Here is a 21,565-nt window from a genome sequence, read left to right as displayed (position 1 = left end):
GACCTTGATAAATCTGAAAAAATGGAAGTGAGTACAAACATGGGATGATTTCTAAAACTAGAGACAAAATAAACCACCCACAGAAGGCAAAATAAAAGTTAAGTTGTTCTGGAACCTATAAAGGACCTTAAAACTTTAGCCAAACTTGTACCTTTTTGCAGAAAGACCTATGTCTGCTGCTTCAAGCTGCTTTTAATCTATCAGGAGTTGAAGTGAGAGGTAGTAGTGGTATGGGCAAAATATAAGAAAAATGCACTATAAATTATGAGATAAAAATAATAAAATAGGGCTTCCCTGGTGGCGCAGTGGTTGAGAGTCTGCCTGCTGATGCAGGGGACGCGGGTTCGTGCCCCAGTCCGGGAAGATCCCACATGCCGCAGAGCGGCTGGGCCCATGGGCCATGGCCGCTGAGCCTGTGCATCCGGAGCCTGTGCTAAGCAACGGGAGGGGCCGCAGCAGTTAGAGGCCCGCGCACCGCAAAAAAATAATAATAATAATAAAATAAACTACAACAGAAATAGAAATAATAGCTTTGGATATGACCATCAAACTTTAGCTTTGTAAGACAATTCTTTACACTTAAACATTTTTTGCCTGCTTAAAATCTTTTGAACAGCTCCCTCAAAGTTTGTTAACTTTTTGTAGTAAGAATCTCCTTTCTCAAATTAGAATCCCCAAACTTATGTTTCCCAGGCTCTCTGTTCATTGTGAGAGGCTTAGGACTTGTGACCTAAGTTGCACCAGGCACAAGCATTTGCATGAAACTTTGTTTCAGAGGTGAGGACACGGGTAGGGTGGAAAGCAGTTGTTTGTCTGGCAGAGGACAGGAGGCACAATGTTTCCAAGATGGGTGGTGGTGGAAACTTTCTTACCAGGTCAATTTGGTTTTGGAAGGTTTTTTCCCTTGGGGTTTGGGAGCGTTTTCTGTTTATTTATTGCTGTGTAACAAACTACTTCAAAACTTAGGAGCTTCAAACAACAACTGTGTTATTATTTCTCATAATTCTGTGGGTCAGGAATTTGAACAGGGCACAGAGGGAAAGTTCATATCTATTCCACAGGGTGCCTGCAGAAGGCTGGTCCATCCAAGATGTAAGTGAAACTTACACGTCTGGTGCCTCACGTTGGGTAACTCAGGCTGCTAGAGGCTGGCTGAAAGAGCTCAACATAGGTCACAGAAAACAGGGGGCCTTGTTTCTCACATTTGGTTGGGTTCCTCAGGTCTTCACTATCCAGTCTTGTGCCCTCAACTCTCCATGTGGTTTCTGCATCTGGTTTCTCCCACAGGGTAGCTGGGCTTCTTATAGACAGAGCATAAGAGCAAATGCTGCTAGGCCTTCCCAAAGCTTAGGCCCAGAACTGGCGGTGTGTCACCTCATTGCATTCTTTTGGTTAAAATAAGTCACGATAAGATACAAGGCCATTCTAGTTTCAAGGGACGGGGTCTCCACAAGGGTTTGACAACCAAGAAGCATGGTTCATTACAGGCCACCAATGTTAACTATTTACTACACTCAACCTAAAGCCTTCTTCTCCAGTCTTTCAGATTATTCAGTAAACTCTTGCATTAAATATAACAAATACCTTTCTGCTTGGAATATCTAGAGTAAGATTCTGTTGACTGTAGCAAATTCTCAATGCAAATATTTTCTCTATGATTAAAGAAAAAAAAGATCCCAATAACAGTAGCAAGTTTATTTCTCTTCTTCTTACCCCTTCATGTGATTATTCAAATTCCAATATGGTCCCCCCAATTCTTCCACAATTATTTTTAGGGGCCCTTGTGGTTTTTTCAAGTCAAATTCTTCCTCCCTAAAAGACATCAAGCATAGAAGTTTAAAGTTGAGTTTTTCAACCTTTCAAAGAAAAGTTATTCTTATAGTATTTAAAGATGAGTATGAAAAGATCCCTAATTCATTTTACAAATCCAATATAATGCTAACACTAAAACATATAAAAGGTAACATTAAAAAAACTTATAGTCCAATCTCATTTATGAATATAATTACAAACTTTTAAAAATGGCAGCTCAAAATAGAGTTGTCATATCATCCAGCAATCCCACTCCTGGGCATATATACAGGCAAAACTATTATTCAAAAAGATACATACACCCTATGTTCATAACAGTACTATTCACGATAGCCAAGACATGGAAATAACCTAAATGTCCATCCACAGATGAATGGATAAAGAAGATGTGTACATGTATACAATGGAATATTACTCAGCCACAAAAAAGAATGAAATAATGCCATTTGCAGCTACATGGATGGACATAGAGATCACCACCCTAAGTGAAGTAAGTCAGAACAAGAAAGACAAATACCATATGATATCAGGTATATGTGGGATCTAAAATATGACACAAATGAACTTCTCTACGAAACAGAAACAGACTCACAGACATAGAGAACAGACTTGTGGTTGCCAAGTGGGAGGGGAAGTGGGAGAGGGATAGACTGGGAGTTTGGGACTAGCAAATGCAAACTATTATATATAGACTAGATAAACAAGGTCCTATTGTATAGCATAAGAACTATATTCAATATCCTGTAATAAACCATAATGGAAAAGAATATGAAAAAGAACAACTGAATCACTTTGCTGTACACCAGAAACGAACACAGCATTGTAAATCAACTACACTTCAATTTAAGAAAAAATGGCAACTCAAATCCAACAGTTATTACAAATACAATAAATACAAACTTGAACGTGATGATCAAGTAGTTTCAGGATTGCAGAGATGACTCAGTATTAGACAATATATTTTTAAAAATAAATTTATTTATTTGTTTATGGCTGCATTGGGTCTTTGTTGCTGCACCCGGGCTTTCTCTAGTTGTGGTGATCAGGGGCTACTCTTCGTTGTGGTGAGCAGGCTTCTCATTGCAGTGGCTTCTCTTGTTGCAGAGCACGGGCTCTAGGCGCGCAGGCTTCAGTAGTTGTGGCACGTGGGCTTGGTAGCTGTAGCTCATGGGCTTCAGTAGTTGTGGCACACGGGCTCTAGAGTGCAGGCTCAGTAGTTGTGGTGCACGGGCTTAGTTACTCCACAGCATGTGGAATCTTCCTGGAGCAGGGATCAAACCCATGTCCCCTGCATTGGCAGGCAGATTCTTAACAACTGCACCACCAAGGAAGTCCCTAGACAATACTTAAATAACATATTAATAGGGAAAAGTGGAAAAAAAGATTATGTGGTAGGATATTATACTTGAAGTTTTGACTGAGGTACTGAGCAATGATGGATTAATTTCAAAGTGAGTCATGAGACAGACCAATCTTCAGATTTTCAAACGAATGATAACTCATCTTGGATCCCATTCCCACTCTAAGAACATTAAAAAGAACCAGATACAGGGTGGGGGGGGGATTCAAGAACAATTCTGAAGAGATTTTTTTAGAGAAAATTTAAGGTATATTTTGTGTCTCAAATGCCCCAAGCAGCAGAGGTAGAAAGTTCCTCCCAATTCCCAAGTCAGGGTCTTTAATAAGATCTCTTAGAGAACGAACATACCTCCCTCTGGTGGGGGAACAGAGAAGGTGGGGCAGACTGGAGCCTTGTTGACTCCTGACCAAGAAGACTCATGCAAAGAGCAACGAGACTCCAAAAGAGAAACCATGTGGAATACCGTTGGAAACCCAGGAGCTGAGTGGAGAGCGGCAGACCATTCTGTTGCCCATGTCATGGGAGTTGTAGATGGAGGATAGCAGCAAGGAGCCTCAGGAAGTGTTCACAAAAGTCTCAATGCAGAAAAAGATAGCTTTAAACATTTGATGGTCCCTTTGATCCAGCAATTCCAATCATAGGTATGTGCCTAACAAAATTATAGACTTTTGTATATCAAAGACATGTACAAGATGTTTATAGCAGAATTATTTGTATTAGCCCAGACTGAAGGCTTCCCAAGTGAAGAATGGACAAGTAAATGTGGTATATTCAGACAATGGAATATTATCCAGTAGTAAGTGAAAGAATGACTTACTCAATCATTCAATGATATGAATGAATCTCACAGATGTTGAGTGAAAGAAATGAGATATAAAAGATTACATTCTCTATAATGCCATTTACAGAGAAGTCAAAAAATAGGCAAAACTAACCCATATTAATAGAGGTCAGCATAGTGGTTGAATTTAGAGTAAGCATGTGGCTAAAAGGTGGTACAAGGGAGAATTCTGGAGTCCGGCAATAGTCTGTTTCTTGATTTGGGTCCTAGTTACATGGATAATCTCATTTTGCAAAATTTCATTGAGCTGTGTCATGTATGCTCCTCTCTATATGTTTGTGATATTTTATTTTAAAATTTACTCACAAGCAAATTTTCTAGGCTCAGAGAATATGAGGTCATCTTACAATAGTAGAAGTTAAGTATAAGTTGTCTATTTCCCTTTCACTTCCTCCTCCAAGAGAGTGAGTGGAAAAGAGAGAAGAGATTGACTTTATTTCCTTCCATAAAAACAGGCATCCCACCTGAAACCAGGCCCACCTAAAAGTGTGTGGGTGGAGAAATCTTACCTTTGAATGCAGATTGAAGCGTTAGTATATTTCGATTCATATATTGGACAAGACATTCTAATTACTGAATTAAAAATACATTTTGCCTCCTACAATGATGTCTGGACTTCCAATCACCTAAGAGTAATCAGAATAGTCAAACTTGGGAATTCTCTGGCAGTCATTGTGCACTTCCACTGCTGAGGGCCCAGGTTCAATCCCTGGTCAGGGAACTAAGATCCTATAAGCTGCACTGCAGCCAAAAAAAAAAAAAATAGTCAAACTTGAGTTTCTTCCAAGGGGAAGCAATAAACCTTGGCCCTTGAATACATGTTAAAGAGACCATGGGAAACAACATATAGGTGCATTTTGATTATATCCCACTAGTTTTCTTGTTCAATATACCACTTATAGTGCTCACTACAGATGCAAAAATAGACTTTTGGTTAAAAAAAAAAGGAAATTAGTGAGAGAAAGATACTTTCTTAATATAAAACAATTTCTAATCTAATCAGTCAGAATTATATTTAAAGGGATTAAATGTAAGAATTATTTCACATTAATGGGCTGATTTATTCAGATTGTCCTGAGAATTCTATCCAATGCAGTAAGCTAGGTAATAGAAGTAAGTTATAACTACCAAGACTGAAGAGAAAAAATTGTCACTATTTGGAGACACTATAACTATTACCAAAATATGCCAAGAAAATGTGCTAAATGGATGTTAGAATTAATTCTGAACTGTCTTAACTGTCATTAAGAGGAATATATTAAAAATTAGTAGTTTTTAAAAATATCCTAATAATTACATAAAGGTGAAAATAGGCAAAACTAACCTGTCTTGATAGAGGTCAGAATAGTAGTTGAGCTTAGAGTAACAGTAGTAACTGAGATGTGGTCCAATTAGAGAATGTACTGGAGGGAAAACCCCCAAAGCAAAACACTAATCCAAACAAAAACAAACCTTTCACATACAGATGGCCAAGGGGCACGTGAAAGGATGCTCAGCATCACTAATTATTAGAGAAATGCAAATCAAAACTACAATGAGGTCAGAATGGCCATCACCAAAAAACCTACAAACAATAAATGCTGGAGAGGGTGTGGAGAAAAGGGAACCCTCTTGCACTGTTGGTGGGAATGTAAATTGATAGAGCCACTGTGGAGAACTGTATGGAGGTTCCTTAAAAAACTACAAATAGAACTACCATACGACCCAGCAATCCCACTACTGGGCATATACCCTGAGAAAACAATAACTCAAAAGGACACATGTACCCCAGTTTTCATTGCAGCACTACTTACAATGCCAGGACATGGAAACAACCTAAATGTCCAATAACAGACAAATGGTTAAAGAAGATGTGGTACATATATACAATGGAATATTACTCAGCCGTAAAAAGGAAGGAAATTGGGTCATTTGTAGAGATGTGGATGGACCTAGAGTCTGTCATACAGAGTGAAGTAAGACAGAAAGAGAAAAACAATTATCATATATTCATGCATACATGTGGAATCTAGAAAAATGGTACAGATGAACCTATTTCCAGGGCAGGAAGAGACGCAGATGTAGAGAATGGACATGTGGATACGGAGGGGGAAGGAGAAGGTGGGACAAATTGGGAGATTAGGATTGACATATAAACACTACCGTGTGTAAAATAGATAGCTAGCAGGAACATGCTGTAAAGTGCAGGAAGCTCAGCTTGGTGTTCTGTGACGACCTAGATGGGTGGGATGGGGGGATGGGAGGGAGGTCCAACAGGTAGGGGATATAGGTATACATATAGCTGATTCACTTCATTGTACAGCAGAGACTAACACAACATTGTAAAGCAATTATACTCCGATAAAAAACAAGCAAACAAACAAAAACAAACTTTTAAAACCTAGTAATAGGGATTTTCCTGGTGGTGCAGTGGGTAAGACTCCGTGCTCCGAATGCAGGGGGCCTGGGTTCGATCCCTGGTCAGGGAACTAGATCCCACATGCCTCAACTAAGAGTCTGCGTGCTGCAACTAAAAAAAGGATCCTGCATCCTGCAACTAAACATCCCGTATGCCACAACAAGATCCAGCATGCGGCAACTAGGACCCAGCACAGCCAAAATAATAATAATAATAAAAAAAGATATATATATATATATATATATTTTTTTTTTTTAAAAGCCTAGTAATAAATTTAACACAAATTTATAAGATTCATGGGGCAAAACTGTATATGGTTTACTGAAGGATATAAAAGAAAATCTAGAATAAATGGAGAGATATATTCTTGGATGGGAGGATTCAATACCATAAAAATGTCAATTATCTAAACATTTCTAGTAATTCCTTGATAAACTGATTGTGAAGTTCACCTGAATGGTTGCCCATGTCATTTAAAGAAAAGGCCCTATACAAACTCTTTCCCTCCCATTAGCTTTTATTCCCCATATCCAATCTCTCTGCCATTTGCTCTCTCTTCTCTAGCCATACTGGCCTCCTTGTTTCTTCTTCAACATGCCAGGCAAGTTCCTGCCTCACACCCTTTGCAATTGCTAGTCCCTCTTTCTGGAATGCTCTTTCTCTAAATAGCTGCATGCTTACTCCCTCAACGCCTACAGGTCTTTGCTCAAATGTTATCCACTTAGGGAGGCCTTCCCTGATTACCTGATCTAAAATTAGAACACCCGACCTACCCGCCACCACCCACATGCATTTCCTTCCCCACTTCTTTGCTTATTTTTTCACGGCACTTATCCTCATCTGGCATGCTATATATTTTTTACTTGCTTGTTTCTTGCTTGCATCAGCTGTTGACCCCTTCTAATAGAAAACACACACATGCACACAGAAAACACATTGATCAAAAAAGCTAAATTTAGTTTGCTTTTACTTAAGGGAAAGCATCACCATGACAGTGTCTAAGGGCTGCCTCCAAATGAGGAAATTAGGGAGAGACATTTATAGAGATTTAGGACCTGGGCTGGGCAATTTAAAGACAGGTCTTGCAAGCTGGGGAACTGGTTGAGGGTGAGCAGAGTTTATGATATAATAGCTTTGGATCAGTGGACTCAGTAAAGCAAGAATTTTGAAGCAAGTCTTGATGAGCTAGCAGTTTTGATAAACAAACTAGTTAGTTCACGTTATATTCCCCAACCAGAAGCCAATATTTTTGCTTTGTTATTATTTAACACAGGGACTTGAGAATTATGTTGGTTTAAATTCCCAGTCCCCTCTTTTATCATTCTCTAGGCTAATGTGGAGGAGTATTATCATTCGGGGACATAATCAAACCAGATCTACACCATGTTTGATATGCGGTGATTGAGTGTAATTTCTGATATTAGTTGTTCTAACTTCTACAAGTGTCCACTTGTCTTGTTTTGTTTGTTTGTTTTTGGTGGAAGTTCATCAGTAGGCAGAGTGACTGCTCAACTGCCTTAAGATTCTTGAGTTTTGCATTTGAGCAGGGTGACACAAACAAATGCTAACCTAATTTGGATAAAGATTAAATTAATAGAATAGTTTCCATTTCAAATATGAAGAGCTCTCAGAACCAGAGATTTGGGTATTAGCCAGATTATTTAGTCTCATGATATTTGTTTTTTCCAGATCTTTTTAGTACTATTAAAGATCCCAGAGAAATCTGCAGAAATCTAAGTACAACATTATTTCCCTTAGCACATGCTCTCCTTCAAGAAGCCAATACAACATCTAATGACTCTTTTGAACCATTGTTTGTCCAACCTCATGAAATTTTAGGTGAGGAGTTTCATAGTCTTAGACACCTTATCTAGTTTTACTATTTTCTGAACCATAAGCACGGAGGATTACTCCTACTTTTCAGGCCTCTTGGAAAGCATAAAATGAAAAGCCTTGGGTATAGAAGAAGGCAGTCCCCCAAATATTCAGTTTTTAAAGTTTTTGAACTCAAATCAAATCCAAGTTTTCCTATGTTGAATAAATTGTTTAAAGATTTTTTTTTTCTGTGAAGGGAATTTTGTGGGCTAAAATGAAACCTGGGTGATATTGGAATCTATCTTGAAAGCAGGCATCAATTAACCAAGATAACTTATCTCTATTCAATCTGCTAGTAGCAGTCAGTTTTTGTGCCACAAATTTAATACCAGTAGCAAGAGGACAACCAATGGTATATGTTTTGTGATAATATCTCTGTGGAGTTGTCAAATGGTACGGTAATGTTTTTCAACATTATATAAGTATTGTTGGTGTCAGGAAATTATATTTGTAATAAAGAGATCATTAGTTGGTTCAAGGGAAAGAGCTTGGGGTTAAGTGCACTAGTGTTCTTTTCTTGTAAAAGTGATATAGACTTTGAATATGCTCCATCTGTTTTTAAACCCTTTTCAAGCTCTATTTCTATTGGTTACAAAGGCTAGCTCCTACAAAAGTTTCCTATAATAAGTTTGTCAAGCTGAAAATTCTGAGAATAGAGTCCTCCATAAAACTGCTCTCAATTCAGATACTAGCCAAAATTGTGGGGGTCCCCAGGGTGACCCTCACTTTTGACCAGTTGCCTGCAAATTCAGGGTTTCCCATGACCACCCTCAGGTTTGATAACTCACTAAAAAGACTCACAGAATTTAGTAAAAGTGCTACACTTATGGTTACAGTTTTATTATAGCAAAAGGCTACAAGTTAGAACCAGCCAAAAGAAGAGATACATAGGATGAAGTCAGGGAGAGTTTCAAACATGAAGTTCCTATCATCCTCAGGGATATGTTACCTTTCCAGCATCAAAGTGTGAAAATACACAATGAGTATGGCCAACCAGGGAAGCTCACCTGAGCTTTAGTGTCCAGAGTTTTTATTGAAGTTTCATTACTTAGGCACTATTGATTTAATCATTACGCATCTGTTTGAACTTAAACTTCAGGCTCTCTTTCTTCCCCAGAGGTCAAGCTGGTGTCACATGGCTCACAGTCCCAACCCTCTAATCACATGGTTTGTCCTTGTGGTCTGGCCCCCATCTGAGTCACCTCATTAGCATAAACTGTCTGGTTTGGTCTGAGGAGTCCACCATGAATAACAAAGACTCCCCTAACACCCAGTAGGTTTTAAGGGTTTAGAGATTATCTCCTAAGAACCAGGGACAAAGGCCAGTCAAATGACTTATTACACAGTTCCCAAGTGTTCTTTCTTTAGAGGGGGAACATGGTAGGGCATTTCTGGCTGTCTGACCTGTTGTGTTACTCTGAAAAAAAGTCACTTAGTGGTTGAATCCAGTTACCCAGGAAATCAACTGATTTATTATAGGGAGCTAATATAAAAGGAAAATGAATGGCACCCCAAGGAAAGAGAATATAAACTCAAGAGTTTATTTGATTTTGTGTTTTAGCCAAATCACAACAAAATTGTAGCCAAGCATTAGACTTTTACCAAGGAGTGACTAGGGATGCAAAAAGCATTGTTAAGATTAAAGATCTTGTAAATATCATAGTTAATGATCCAAAACCTTAAGGCAACCAAGAGGAAAGAAAACAGCTTGGCAAGTAGCAAAATCATGCTTATTGACACATGGCAGTCTATGACTCCATGTGACTTTAGAGCTTATTTCACAAGTCTTGGTTGGAAACTATCTACTTGATGCAGTCATCTTCTTGATCTAAGAGTCCTAGGTGGAAGCTGTCTCCTCCTGATCTTGTCATTTTTGGTCAGTACAGTTTTCCAGTAATTTAAATGACTTAAATCTCTCTGCTTAAAAGAAGTCGTTCTAAGGATCATCATTCTAGAATTTTGCTGTAGTGTCTGTTTTTTACAGTGACTGAAGCATATTATGAAAAGAAAGGAGACTCCAAGGCTTTTTGATTTGTATCGCAAAGTGTATTATCATGGTCCCTGATTGACAGAGACATTGGAACTTAATAGCCTAGAAATAAAAACTTTTTGCAGATATTTATTGTACCAGTCTTTGGACATGATCAAAAGTATATTTCTAAGATATGTCAGTCAGGGACCAGACGAGAGACAGAAACTACATCAGTTTTTTGAACAGGGAAAATTTAATAAAAATAATTAATAACTAATAGGAGATAGAGATAAAAGAAGAGTCTAAGGGATCTAGAATAACAGGTGCAAAAAAGCAGCTCCTACCTCTAGGTTGAGGAGGAATAAGCAATAAAAGTACTGGAGACTAGGCGAAGAACCTCCTCTCACCAAACACTCCCCCAAGGCTGAGATTCAGACCTCTTCAAAGAGGACATACCTACCACATACACAGCCACTCAGGCTGCCAGGAGTGAAGAAACTCACTAGAGTGGTCTGTAGAATTGGTTCACCATTGCTGGAGAGTGTGGGCAACCTGGATCAGTCAGTAGAAGTGGCCAGCTGCCGCCAGAGGATGTAAGTTGGCTGGACCTGATCTAAAGTAGCGTTAAGAAGAGAAAGAATAGCCTGAGAATAAAGCTGGAGCTCCTCTGTTGGAGAATGATAATGGAGATCTACAGCCTAAAGGAAAAATGTCTTCCTGCAGCTGTGGCCATGCAGTGTCATTCCACTGAAAAACCATAACATTTCATTTGCTGGCCACAGAGATATGATTGTGGGGACCAGCACTGGTATCATGAATCAGGGCAGAAAAGCGTAGATTTGGAGCAGAGCAATGATATCAAATTGATGACTGGTGCATAAGAAGTTCTTGGTTACTGAAAATTTTTTATAATTTTGTTTTTATCCTAAATTTGATAAAGAGTTCTCACAACAGTTTTAAGTTGATTAAAATTTGGAGAATGTCAAACAAGCCTAATTATTTTTACTATTTTTCTTTTATAAGTCTTTGGCTGTGCTGGTGGCTATTCCAGTAAACTTGAAGAAAGTTTTGATTTACAAGAAAGCTTAACAGTCTGACTATTCTGAATTTGGGACAGAAAAAATCAAGAAGAGTTGTCAGAGGAGATAAGATACAAACATGAGTTATCTTATTCAAAGTCAAGAAATAGTTACAGGTAATAAATAGGAAATACACAACAATATGTAATAATGTTATTAGAAACTGAACTTTTCTTTTTTGCCACACCGCGCAGCTTGTGGGATCTTAGTTCCCCACAGGGATTGAACCCGTGCCCTTGGCAGTGAAAGTGTGGAGCCCTAACCACTGCACTGCCAGGGAATTCCTGAACTTAACTTCTTTTTTAACTTCTTGTCAGAATGATTCAGAAATATACCAAAAGTCTAGAGAATTAGACTATTTTGGGAATAAAAAAGAACTTTTATTTATTTGAGCCAAAATCATCAGGTTACTTTACAGGGAAAAAAAAATCAGATTCTAATTACTTTTTGTTTTCCATCCATATTAAAATTAACACTAAAGAATACATAGGATCTCAACTTTGTCTTTTATTATTGCTCTTATTTTAAATAAACTTTTTGAATTTATCTTTGTATACCTTTTTATGCATGCACTTAGACATATACAAATATATAAATACAGTAAGTCTCCTACACACGAACGAATTCTTCTCCGAGAGTGTGTTCGTAAGTCCCGTTTGTTCGTAAGTCCCAACAAAGTTAGCCTAGGTACCCAACTAACACAATCGGCTATATAGTACTGTACTGTAATACGTTTATCATACTTTTCACACAAATAATACATAGAAAACAAGCAAACACAAGAAATAAAGAAAACTTTTTTTTTTTTTTTTTTTTTTTGCAGTACGCGGGCCTCTCACTGTTGTGGCCTCTCCCGTTGCGGGGCACAGGCTCCAGACGCGCAGGCTCAGCGGCCATGGCTCACGGGCCCCGCCGCTCCGCGGCATGTGGGATCTTCCCGGACCGGGGCATGAACCCACGTCCCCTGCATCGGCAGGCGGACTCTCAACCACTGCGCCACCAGGGAAGCCCAGAAAACATTTTTAATCATACCGTACAGTACCTTGAAAGGTACAGTAGTACAGTACAACAGCTGGCATACAGGGGCTGGCATCAAGTGAACAGGCAAGAAGAGTTACTGACTGGAGGAGGGACGGGAGGTGGGAGATGGTAGAGCTGAAGGATCATCAGCAATAGGAGATGGAGGGCAAGCTGCAGTTTCATCCATGCCTGATGTTGATGGAATGCGTGTTCGCATCTTTGAAAGTTCGCAACTTGAAGGTTCGTATGTAGGGAACTTACTGTACACTAATAGATGATTAAATTAATGGTTTTAACTAACTTTAAAATATAACTTTAAAATATATTTAGCATTAACAGAGCAATGTGTATATGTTGTTGAATATAACATCTTTATATACTGCAACAATATCCTTAAACAGCAAACAGGCATGCCATATTTACGGTTTTGATTGCATATTCCTCTTTCTATTTAATGATTCTCATTATTACAAATTTTGGATTTTTAAAACATAAGAGAAATTAGAAGGTAGGAAACCAAGAACTATCTTGCTAATTTTTTCCACTGAGCATGGATATAGGTATAGATATATAGATTATACTACTTTAATACATTTTAAGTAGGCAGAATTATATATGTGTGTATATAATAATTTAAAAACATTTGCACATCTTGCTATTGCTATTCTATAGCCATTCCATATATAAAAATTAGGATCAAGAGTAGTTTAAAATTATCTTTAGTGGTCTTTTCTTACATAAAAATTATTTGAGTAACGACAGTATATTTGTTAACTTATTTTAATATAAATTTAAGGTCTTAAGATTGACTTAAAAATCTGGAAATTACAATTTATGTTAACTCATTGAATCCTTATCATGCACAGTATTGTAAGAATCCATGAGATTATATCCTTTAAAAATATCCATTACTGGAATTTCCCTGGTGGCACAATGGTTGGGAATCTTCCTGCCGATGCAGGGGACACAGGTTCAATTCCTGGTCTGGGAAGATCCCACATGCCACAGAGCAGCTAAGCCTGTGTGCCGCAACTACTGAGCCTGCGCTTGAGAGCCTCGGAGCCACAACTACTGAGCCCGTGCACCACAACTACTGAAGCCTATGCACGCTAGAGCCCACGCGCTGCAACTAATGAGCCCATGCACTGCAACTACGGAAGCCTGCGTGCTCTGGGGCCCACATGCTGCAACTGCTGAGCCCACATGCTGCAACTACTGAAGCCCGTGTGCCTACAGCCCATGCTCTACAACAAGAAAAGCCACTGCAATGAGAAGCCCGTGCACCACAACGAAGAGTAGCCCCACTCACTGCAACTAGAGAAAGCCTGTGCACAGCAACAAAGACCCTGCACAGCCAAAAAAAAAAAAAGAAAAAGAAAAAAATATCCATTACTGCAATTTCATTTAGCCAAACACAGTTTTATGTTTGTAATCTTTTTTTCTTTTTTGGCTGCATGGCACGGCCTGCAGGATCCTAGTTCCCAGACCAGGGACCTACCCCCGGGCCCACAGCAGTGAAAGCGCAGAGTCCTAACCACTGGACCCCCAGGGAATTCCCTTATGTTTGTAATCTTAAACCATCCATGGAAATAATAACTTACTGGGCCCATAGAATTAATGTATAAATTTAAAAGGTTTAAATCATGAGAAACTAAATCCAAGGCATGTATTAAAAAATGTGTAATATATATATATATATTTAGCTAACATTTTTATTGTGAGAAAGTCAGAGAGAGGACAAAGTTGTTTTAAGCTAAAGGTGTACGACTAATATATCCAAAGAATCATCTATTTATCAGTAATATTACATGGACTTTTAAAAATTGTAAGTAAACTTGTATATTTACATATAAAACATTTTAAAAAGACTTTTGAACTCATGCTAAAAGCTCTGAGTGTCTAGCTTTCCTTCTTATCTTACCTAAACTCACCTCCAAAGTAACTCACAATGAGGAAATTAGGGAAGGCTCTTCTTTAGGGAGGTTTTAAACGGTTTTGCTAGCAAGGAACGCCTTGGGATGGTTAAATTGTTGGGCAAAGTGTGGAGAAAGGTCTTGAGGCAAGTCTTAAATGAGAAAGCTTTTGGTCTTGATAAATAAACTTTTTAGTTCACAGCATTATCTTACAGGAATAGGTATTTTCTGGAGCAAATAGATTGTTTTTGCTTGGTGTCAGTATTATTTAACATAGGGACAAGAAAGCATGCTTGGTCTCATGAGGGTGTAACTCATTGATAGGGATTACGTTGGTTTCCCCTGTGTCCCCTCACTAAAATGTAAGCTCCATGAGAGCAGAGATTTTTGTGTGTGTTGTTTGCTTTTATATTTTTATAACCTACAACATCTAGCAAATAGTAAGCGTTCAGTAAATATTTGTTAACAAATCTTAATTAATTACATGCATAGAAAATTTTGAAAAATGAGATAGCCCAGACGTTAAAAATGTACTATAAAGGTATAATAATTAAAACATGGTGATATTGGGACATAGACAAATAGATACATTGATCTGAATAGAAAATGCAGACATATAGATATATGTGTGTATACATATCTATATATCTATCTATAAGCATATCTATCTATAAGTATATGTATAGATAGATATCTCCCAAACTTTCAGTCCTCTTAAAGAGTCATCCTTCTCAAGTATATTTTTTTAAAAGGGGAGGGGTTTGTCTTACAGTTGCTTCTGAGTTGGCCGCTGCTTCTCTGCCAGTGAGCCCCTCAATGCTTCCTTTGAGTTCCTTTGAGTTCCTTTGAGTTGCTCACAACCTGGAGCTCATTAACTGCACTTTCCTCCTTCATCCATGCGGACATCTCTACAAGGGATTCTACGGAAGGCAAGAAGAGGGTAATATGGGGGTAGGCCTAGCTTCGCTTCATGAATTGGACCTTCCTTCCATCTACGACTCCAACTATAAAGCTGTTCTCTAGTGAGAGTTATAACATTTAAGACTATACATTAAATGTGCCTTTTTACAAAGCTGGAGACAAAGATGCCCACTAAGTTATAAACTTAGAGGTCCACTACGTACTCCCTCAGTTCTTCTCTCCTCAGTCTTCAGATTGAGGCCAGAGGGCTTCCTTTTTCCTTTTGGGAAATCCTAACTTCTAACCAAAGAGGATAGTCTAGCAGTCCCACGCAGGTTAAGAAATCTGGACCTCTTTCAGACCTTCCCACTAGAGAGAAATGCACATAGCTTCTTTATTTTTTTTGGAAGTCTATTGAGTGAGTAAATATGGGACTAGAAATAGATATCATTCATATCACTTAAGGATAAATATTGGAGAATGCTAGTTTAAATTTATAAGCAGAAGAAAAACACATTCCTATTGCCCATAATTTGCAAGAACACCACTAGTCATATTGGAATAATTACTTCACACTGTTATACAAACTGACTTTGGTTCCTTTCTTTCATCATTGCCCTCACTCCCACTCCTTAACATTTCTACTTTCAAATTGTGCTTTTTAGATTGGCCAGGAATAATAATAAATAGGCTCAATGTTTAAATTAAATATTTAATTTAAATTTCTTTAAAGGATGCTACCTTATCTACAATGACTTGGCTGCAGCTTTATAATTATTCATTATAAGGTTATGAATTAAGTTCTTAGACTTGGTACAAACTTTCTAAATTCTGATGGCAGTAGTGGTGTATTAGTGAGTTAATGCATCTAGTTACATAAGATAAAAGTGGCATTTCTGGATGTTACTAAACTTCATCAGTAATCAGATAAATTCAAATTAAAAGAACATTAGAACAATGGCATATCACTTTTTGCTTATCAGATTGGAAACGTTTCAATACCGCAAAAATATCTACTGCTGGCAAGGGCAGAAAGAAGTAGATACTCTCATACAATGTTGATATTTCTTTAAATTGATACTCTTTCTGAAAAGTAACCTGGTACGATGTATAAAAAATTAAAGTACAGCTCTCAAATGTTGACTCCTTAAAAGCTCATCATAAAAACTGTTAAGTTTATTAGATTTACTGTAGTAAGGAAGAACACTACCTTGACTGAGCCTTAGTAGTGACTCAAAATGAAAAATTAGGGCCAGTTATTTTTAGGGTTTTAGGGAGAGAAGCAAGTCAGTGAAATGTTTGGGATTAGGCAGAGTTTATGATACAACAGCCTTAGATTGGTGAGCACAGCAAGGCAATGTTTTGTTGTTTTTTTTTTTTTTGCAGTACACGGGCCTCTCACTGTTGTGGCCTCTCCCGTTGTGGAGCACAGACTCCAGATGCGCAGGCTCAGCAGCCATGGCTCACGGGCCTAGCCGCTCCGCGGCATGTGGGATCTTCCCGGACCGGGGCAGGAACCCGTGTCCCCTGCATCGGCAGGCAGACTCTCAGCCACTGCGCCACAGTGGGAAGCCCCAAGGCAATGGTTTTGAATAATTTCTTGGTAAAGCCTTGGGAAGCCCCAAGGCAATGGTTTTGAATAATTTCTTGGTAAATAAACTGTTAGCCTTCATAAGTAATCTGTTTAGTAAGTTCACAGCCTTATCTTCCAGGAAAAAGTGTCAACTGGAGCAAGCCACAAGGTTATTTTTGTTTGGTCCCAGAATTGTCTAACAAAAGTACAGGAAAGTATGTCTAGTCCCACTATTATAGTAAGTCCCCTACACATGAATGAGTTCCATTCCAAGAGCGCATTCATAAGCCCAATTTGTTTGTAAGTTCAACAAAGTTAGCCTAGGTACCCAACTAACACAATCAGCTATATAGTACTGTACTCTAATAGGTTTATAATACTTTTCACACAAATAATACATAAAAAAACCACAAAAAATAAAGAAAACGTTTTTTAATCATACAGTACAGTACCTTGAAAAGTACAGTGTACAGTACAACAGCTGGCTTACAGGGGCTGGCACCAAGTGAACAGGCAAGAAGAGTTACTGACTGGAGGAGGGAGAGGAGGGGGGAGATGGTAGAGCTGAAGGATCGTCAGCAATAGGAGATGGAGGGCAAGCTGCAGTTTCACTCACGCCTGACGTTGATGGCACAGGTTCTGGTTCCTTGTTGGAACCAGATGCATGTTTGCATCTTCGAAAGTTTGAAACTTGAAGCTTCGAAGGTTCGTATGTAGGGGACTTACTGTATTTAACATAGGGAAAGGTAATTATATCGATTTTTGTTTTCAATGCTTATCCTTTTATCCATCAATTTCTATTCTAGGTATTTATACTATGACTTTAAAAAGACAAATATGTGGGACTTCCCTGGCGGTCCAGCGGTTAAGACTCCACGCTTCCACTGCAGAGGGCGTGGGTTTAATCCCTGGTTGGGGAACTAAGATCCCACATGCTGCATGGCGCGGCCAAAAAAAAAAAAAAAAGACAAATATGCAAAGTATACCTTTGGAGACAGTGTTTTATTTTTATTTTTTAAGTAAAGAAACAAAGCAGAAACAACTTAAATTATGGGATAAATTATGGGCATTCATAAAATGGATTACAATACAGCCATAAAAGGTATATTTTTTCATATTAACATAGAAATGTATTAAAGCTGTATTGTTAAGTTAAAAAAAAAATCTATCTACCTACCTACTTATCTACCTATCAATAGCAATGATGTGCTGGAGCTGGCTCCCACAGGACTCTTGAGAGCCAAATGTACATATTTCTTCTGAACTCTGCAGTCAAGAGACTGCATGTTGGTTGCTTGAAATTAGCCACAGCGGCAGTATTTAGTATACATCAAGGAAATCAGCACACCACTGGCTTCAAATAACAGAAAACATGACTAGCACAGACTTGAATTCTAAGACCATTAATCGTTTGTGTCAGAAGGAAGTCCAGGATTGGATCAGAAACTAAGGAGTGTCATGGAGAATCAAGGCTCTTTTTATTCTCACCTCAGTAGGTGTGCCCTTACATTTCATTGTTCAGAACTGGTAACACAGCCAACCCTAGCTACCAGGGAGCTTTGGAGAGCCAGTAGCTAGCAGGAGGAAATAGGATAGATCAGACCATTCACCTCCTGAAGTTCTACCTATTACTGCTGCAAACAGATTAAGGTTGTCAGCAAGGATGGTGTAGGAAATGGAAAAGCAGTGTCTGCTACTATTGTGTGTATGCACACTTGCGTAAATATAGAAATAAATGAACAAATGTGCCTTCTTTAAAACGTATTTATTTATGCATCAAAATGTTATATTAGAAATGTAATACATTCCTAACAGTTTTTAAATCTAGACTGGGAAGGTAGGACTTGGGGGAGAATTTTACTTTTAAAATTGCCCTGACTTGGGCTTCCCTGGTGGCGCAGTGGTTGGGAGTCCGCCTGCCGATGCAGGGGACACGGGTTCGTGCCCCGGTCCGGGAAGATCCCACATGCCGCGGAGCAGCTGGGCCCGTGAACCATGGCCGCTGAGCCTGCGCGTCCGGAGCCCGTGCTCCACAATGGGAGAGGCCACAACAGTGAGAGGCCCAAGTACCGAAAAAAAAAAAAAAAGAATAAGGGCCCTTGATGGATGGAGGAAAAGTATGGGTTTTATCCAGTAAGGACTGAGGAGCCATTAAAAGAATTAATGAAGGGTAATGTAATCAGAGTTATGCTTCAGAAGGATCATTTCCATTGTAGCACACAGTATGGGGATTGAAGGAGCAAAGAACCAGGGCCACCAAGAGCAACAATTATGGCAGGGCTCACAGTTCTAACAATTGATACCAAAGCAACGTAATAATCAAGCACCTGGTGTTTGAACCTTCTGGGAGAGGTTACTAGGGTCAAAAGGACGTGGCTCATTTGGTGTTAAAAAACCCTGCGGGGCTTCCCTGGTGGCGCAGTGGTTGAGAGTCCGCCTGCCGAGGCAAGGGACACGGGTTCGTGCCCTGGTCCGGGAGGATCCCACATGCCCCACAGCGGCTGGGCCCGTGAGCCATGGCCGCTGAGCCTGAGCGTCTGGAGCCTGTGCTCTGCAATGGGAGAGGCCACAGCAGTGAGAGGCCCGTGTACCACAATAAAAAACAAACAAACAGAAAAACCCTGCGGCTCACATGTACACAATCAGCTCATAACACTCCCTTAGTGTCAGAAAGGTGCATATGTGCCCTTAGGCCTGCTTTTGATTTTTTTCTATTTTTTGATCTTCTTCTCTCATATTTCCCGGTTTAAAAATGCCCTAGATGTTAGCTGTCAACTTGTAAAAATGTTGAGAATTTGCACAGAAGGAGGAGGTGGGTGACTTGCGTCAGCCACAGCAAAGGTCCTGATTACAAGTGTCTGGATATGAAACAATAAGGAAACAAATAAATGAAGATGATTAGTAGGAGGCATAGAAAGGCCACAGGAGACAAAGTAAGTAGGATTTAGTAATTCTCAGATGAAGGAATTGAGAGCCTGAGAGAGAAGAAAGATTTTCTAAGTTTTTTTTGTTTGGGTGTCTGAGATTATAAGTTTTATAAATAGGTAGAGCAGTTTGTGGGGCTCCAGTGAGAAGCTGAGAAAGATCATTAAGTTTTAGATATATTGAACTCAATACTGACAGACATTAAGATGACACTGTTCAAATGAGAGTTAAAAATTCAAGATCAGAGCTCAGCTTATGATATTATGGTATGTGAGGTGGACATAAAGAATTCAAAGTTGTGGACCCAGAGTTCACACTTGCAGGAATGGACAACATCACCAAGAAAGCTACTGTGGTAAATGGTGAAGGTTGAGGGCAAAACTGAGAAAGTATCCCCTTAAGGGGCAAGGTGATAATGGTTTCCTGAGCAGCAGCAAAGAGGTCAGAGAGCTGCCTAAACCCTGAGTCTCACCTATGCTGGAGAGAAATCTGAGAGTGATCAAAGTGTCAGCGAACTCAAGGAGCCTGGGATCTGGTAATGAGGTCATTATTGACTGCGAAATCTGTTTTGGAAGAGTGGGGGTGGTGGATCGAATAATATCTCAAGAGAAAGAATGAGATGAGAATTGTGACTCAAGGCTAAAAGAGAAGTGGGCTAGACAGCACCTTTCTGTACAGCTTTCCTAAGTAGTATAGCATGTTAGGCAAACAAGAGACAACAAAGAATTGACCTTGTAACTACTAGAAAAACACAGAAAACCTCCAAGTATTTTATAACAGTCTGATTTATTGTTTAATTATTAGAACTTTTCTGCTCAACATCCTTCATTTAGCTCTGTTGCTTGGTAAACTAAGTAGGACCTAGATGACCCTCTGTGATCTGGGTTCTGCTTACTTCTCCAGCCTGACATCTTACTCCCCACATCCGCTACCCCAAGACCGCACACAGAGCTTTGTTCAGTTTTCCAAATGCCTCTTGCTGTTTCCTGCCCTGTTTGCAGCTTCCATGTCTTCCAATTCCTTTTAACTTGGTGAATCTATAACTACCTTCCCAGACTGAACTCAAAGTTCTCTATAAAGCCTTCCTGGTTGTTCAGGGTTGATATTATACTTCCCTCTTCTGAATCCCACTGCACCTATGTCATGTATCCTGCATTTCTACCACCTAGTTCTGGGCTGGGTATATAGTCTGTATTCAATAAATGCTGAATGAACAAATAAATGAAGATTGCAAGTCTTCATGCTGCATCTATTTTTTTCATTTTAAAAAAGTGTGCAGTATAGTACATTTGGCATTTCTTGCTGTACAATATTCAATTTTGTGATTTTGCTAAAACACAAATAAAAATTTTATATTACTTAAAACTTGTAAAGTAAAAAAAGTCCTAATATCATTAGTCTGTTGTAATTGTCCATTTCGTTTCTAAGTGTTAGAGTGGGCTCTTTTCTTTCCATACACTCTTTTCTTTGAAGAAATTATCGTCTTTCTGACTAAACTATTGAAGCAGGATGTGCCTCCTTTCCTAATCTAAATGACTAAACTCAAGCCAATTAAAGTTTCAGAGTTTCAGTGTTACAGGAATCAAGGAGGTTTTAATCCTAGGGAGACAGGGGAAAGACGGCCCCTACACCTGGTTTCAGGTTGATTACAAGCCACAAGGCACTATTTTGGCATAAAAGGTTCTTTTTGTATTAAACACCTTTTCGGGAGGAGGAGGAGGTGGTGTTGAAGATTAAATCCAGAGTCAATATCCCGCCAATTTGCATTGTTCTTTGGGGAACAGGCTTTCAAAAGCCAAGGAACAAAAGAGGATTTGGTTTTAAATCTCCCTGAGGCGGCAGCGGCTACCAGGAGAAACCAAAGTATAAATTATCAACGAGGAAAGCGTGCGTGGGG

The sequence above is a fragment of the Stenella coeruleoalba genome (assembly GCF_951394435.1).
Source record: "Stenella coeruleoalba genome assembly, chromosome: 7".
Lineage (NCBI taxonomy): Eukaryota > Metazoa > Chordata > Mammalia > Artiodactyla > Delphinidae > Stenella > Stenella coeruleoalba.
This window is presented reverse-complemented; position numbering follows the sequence as displayed.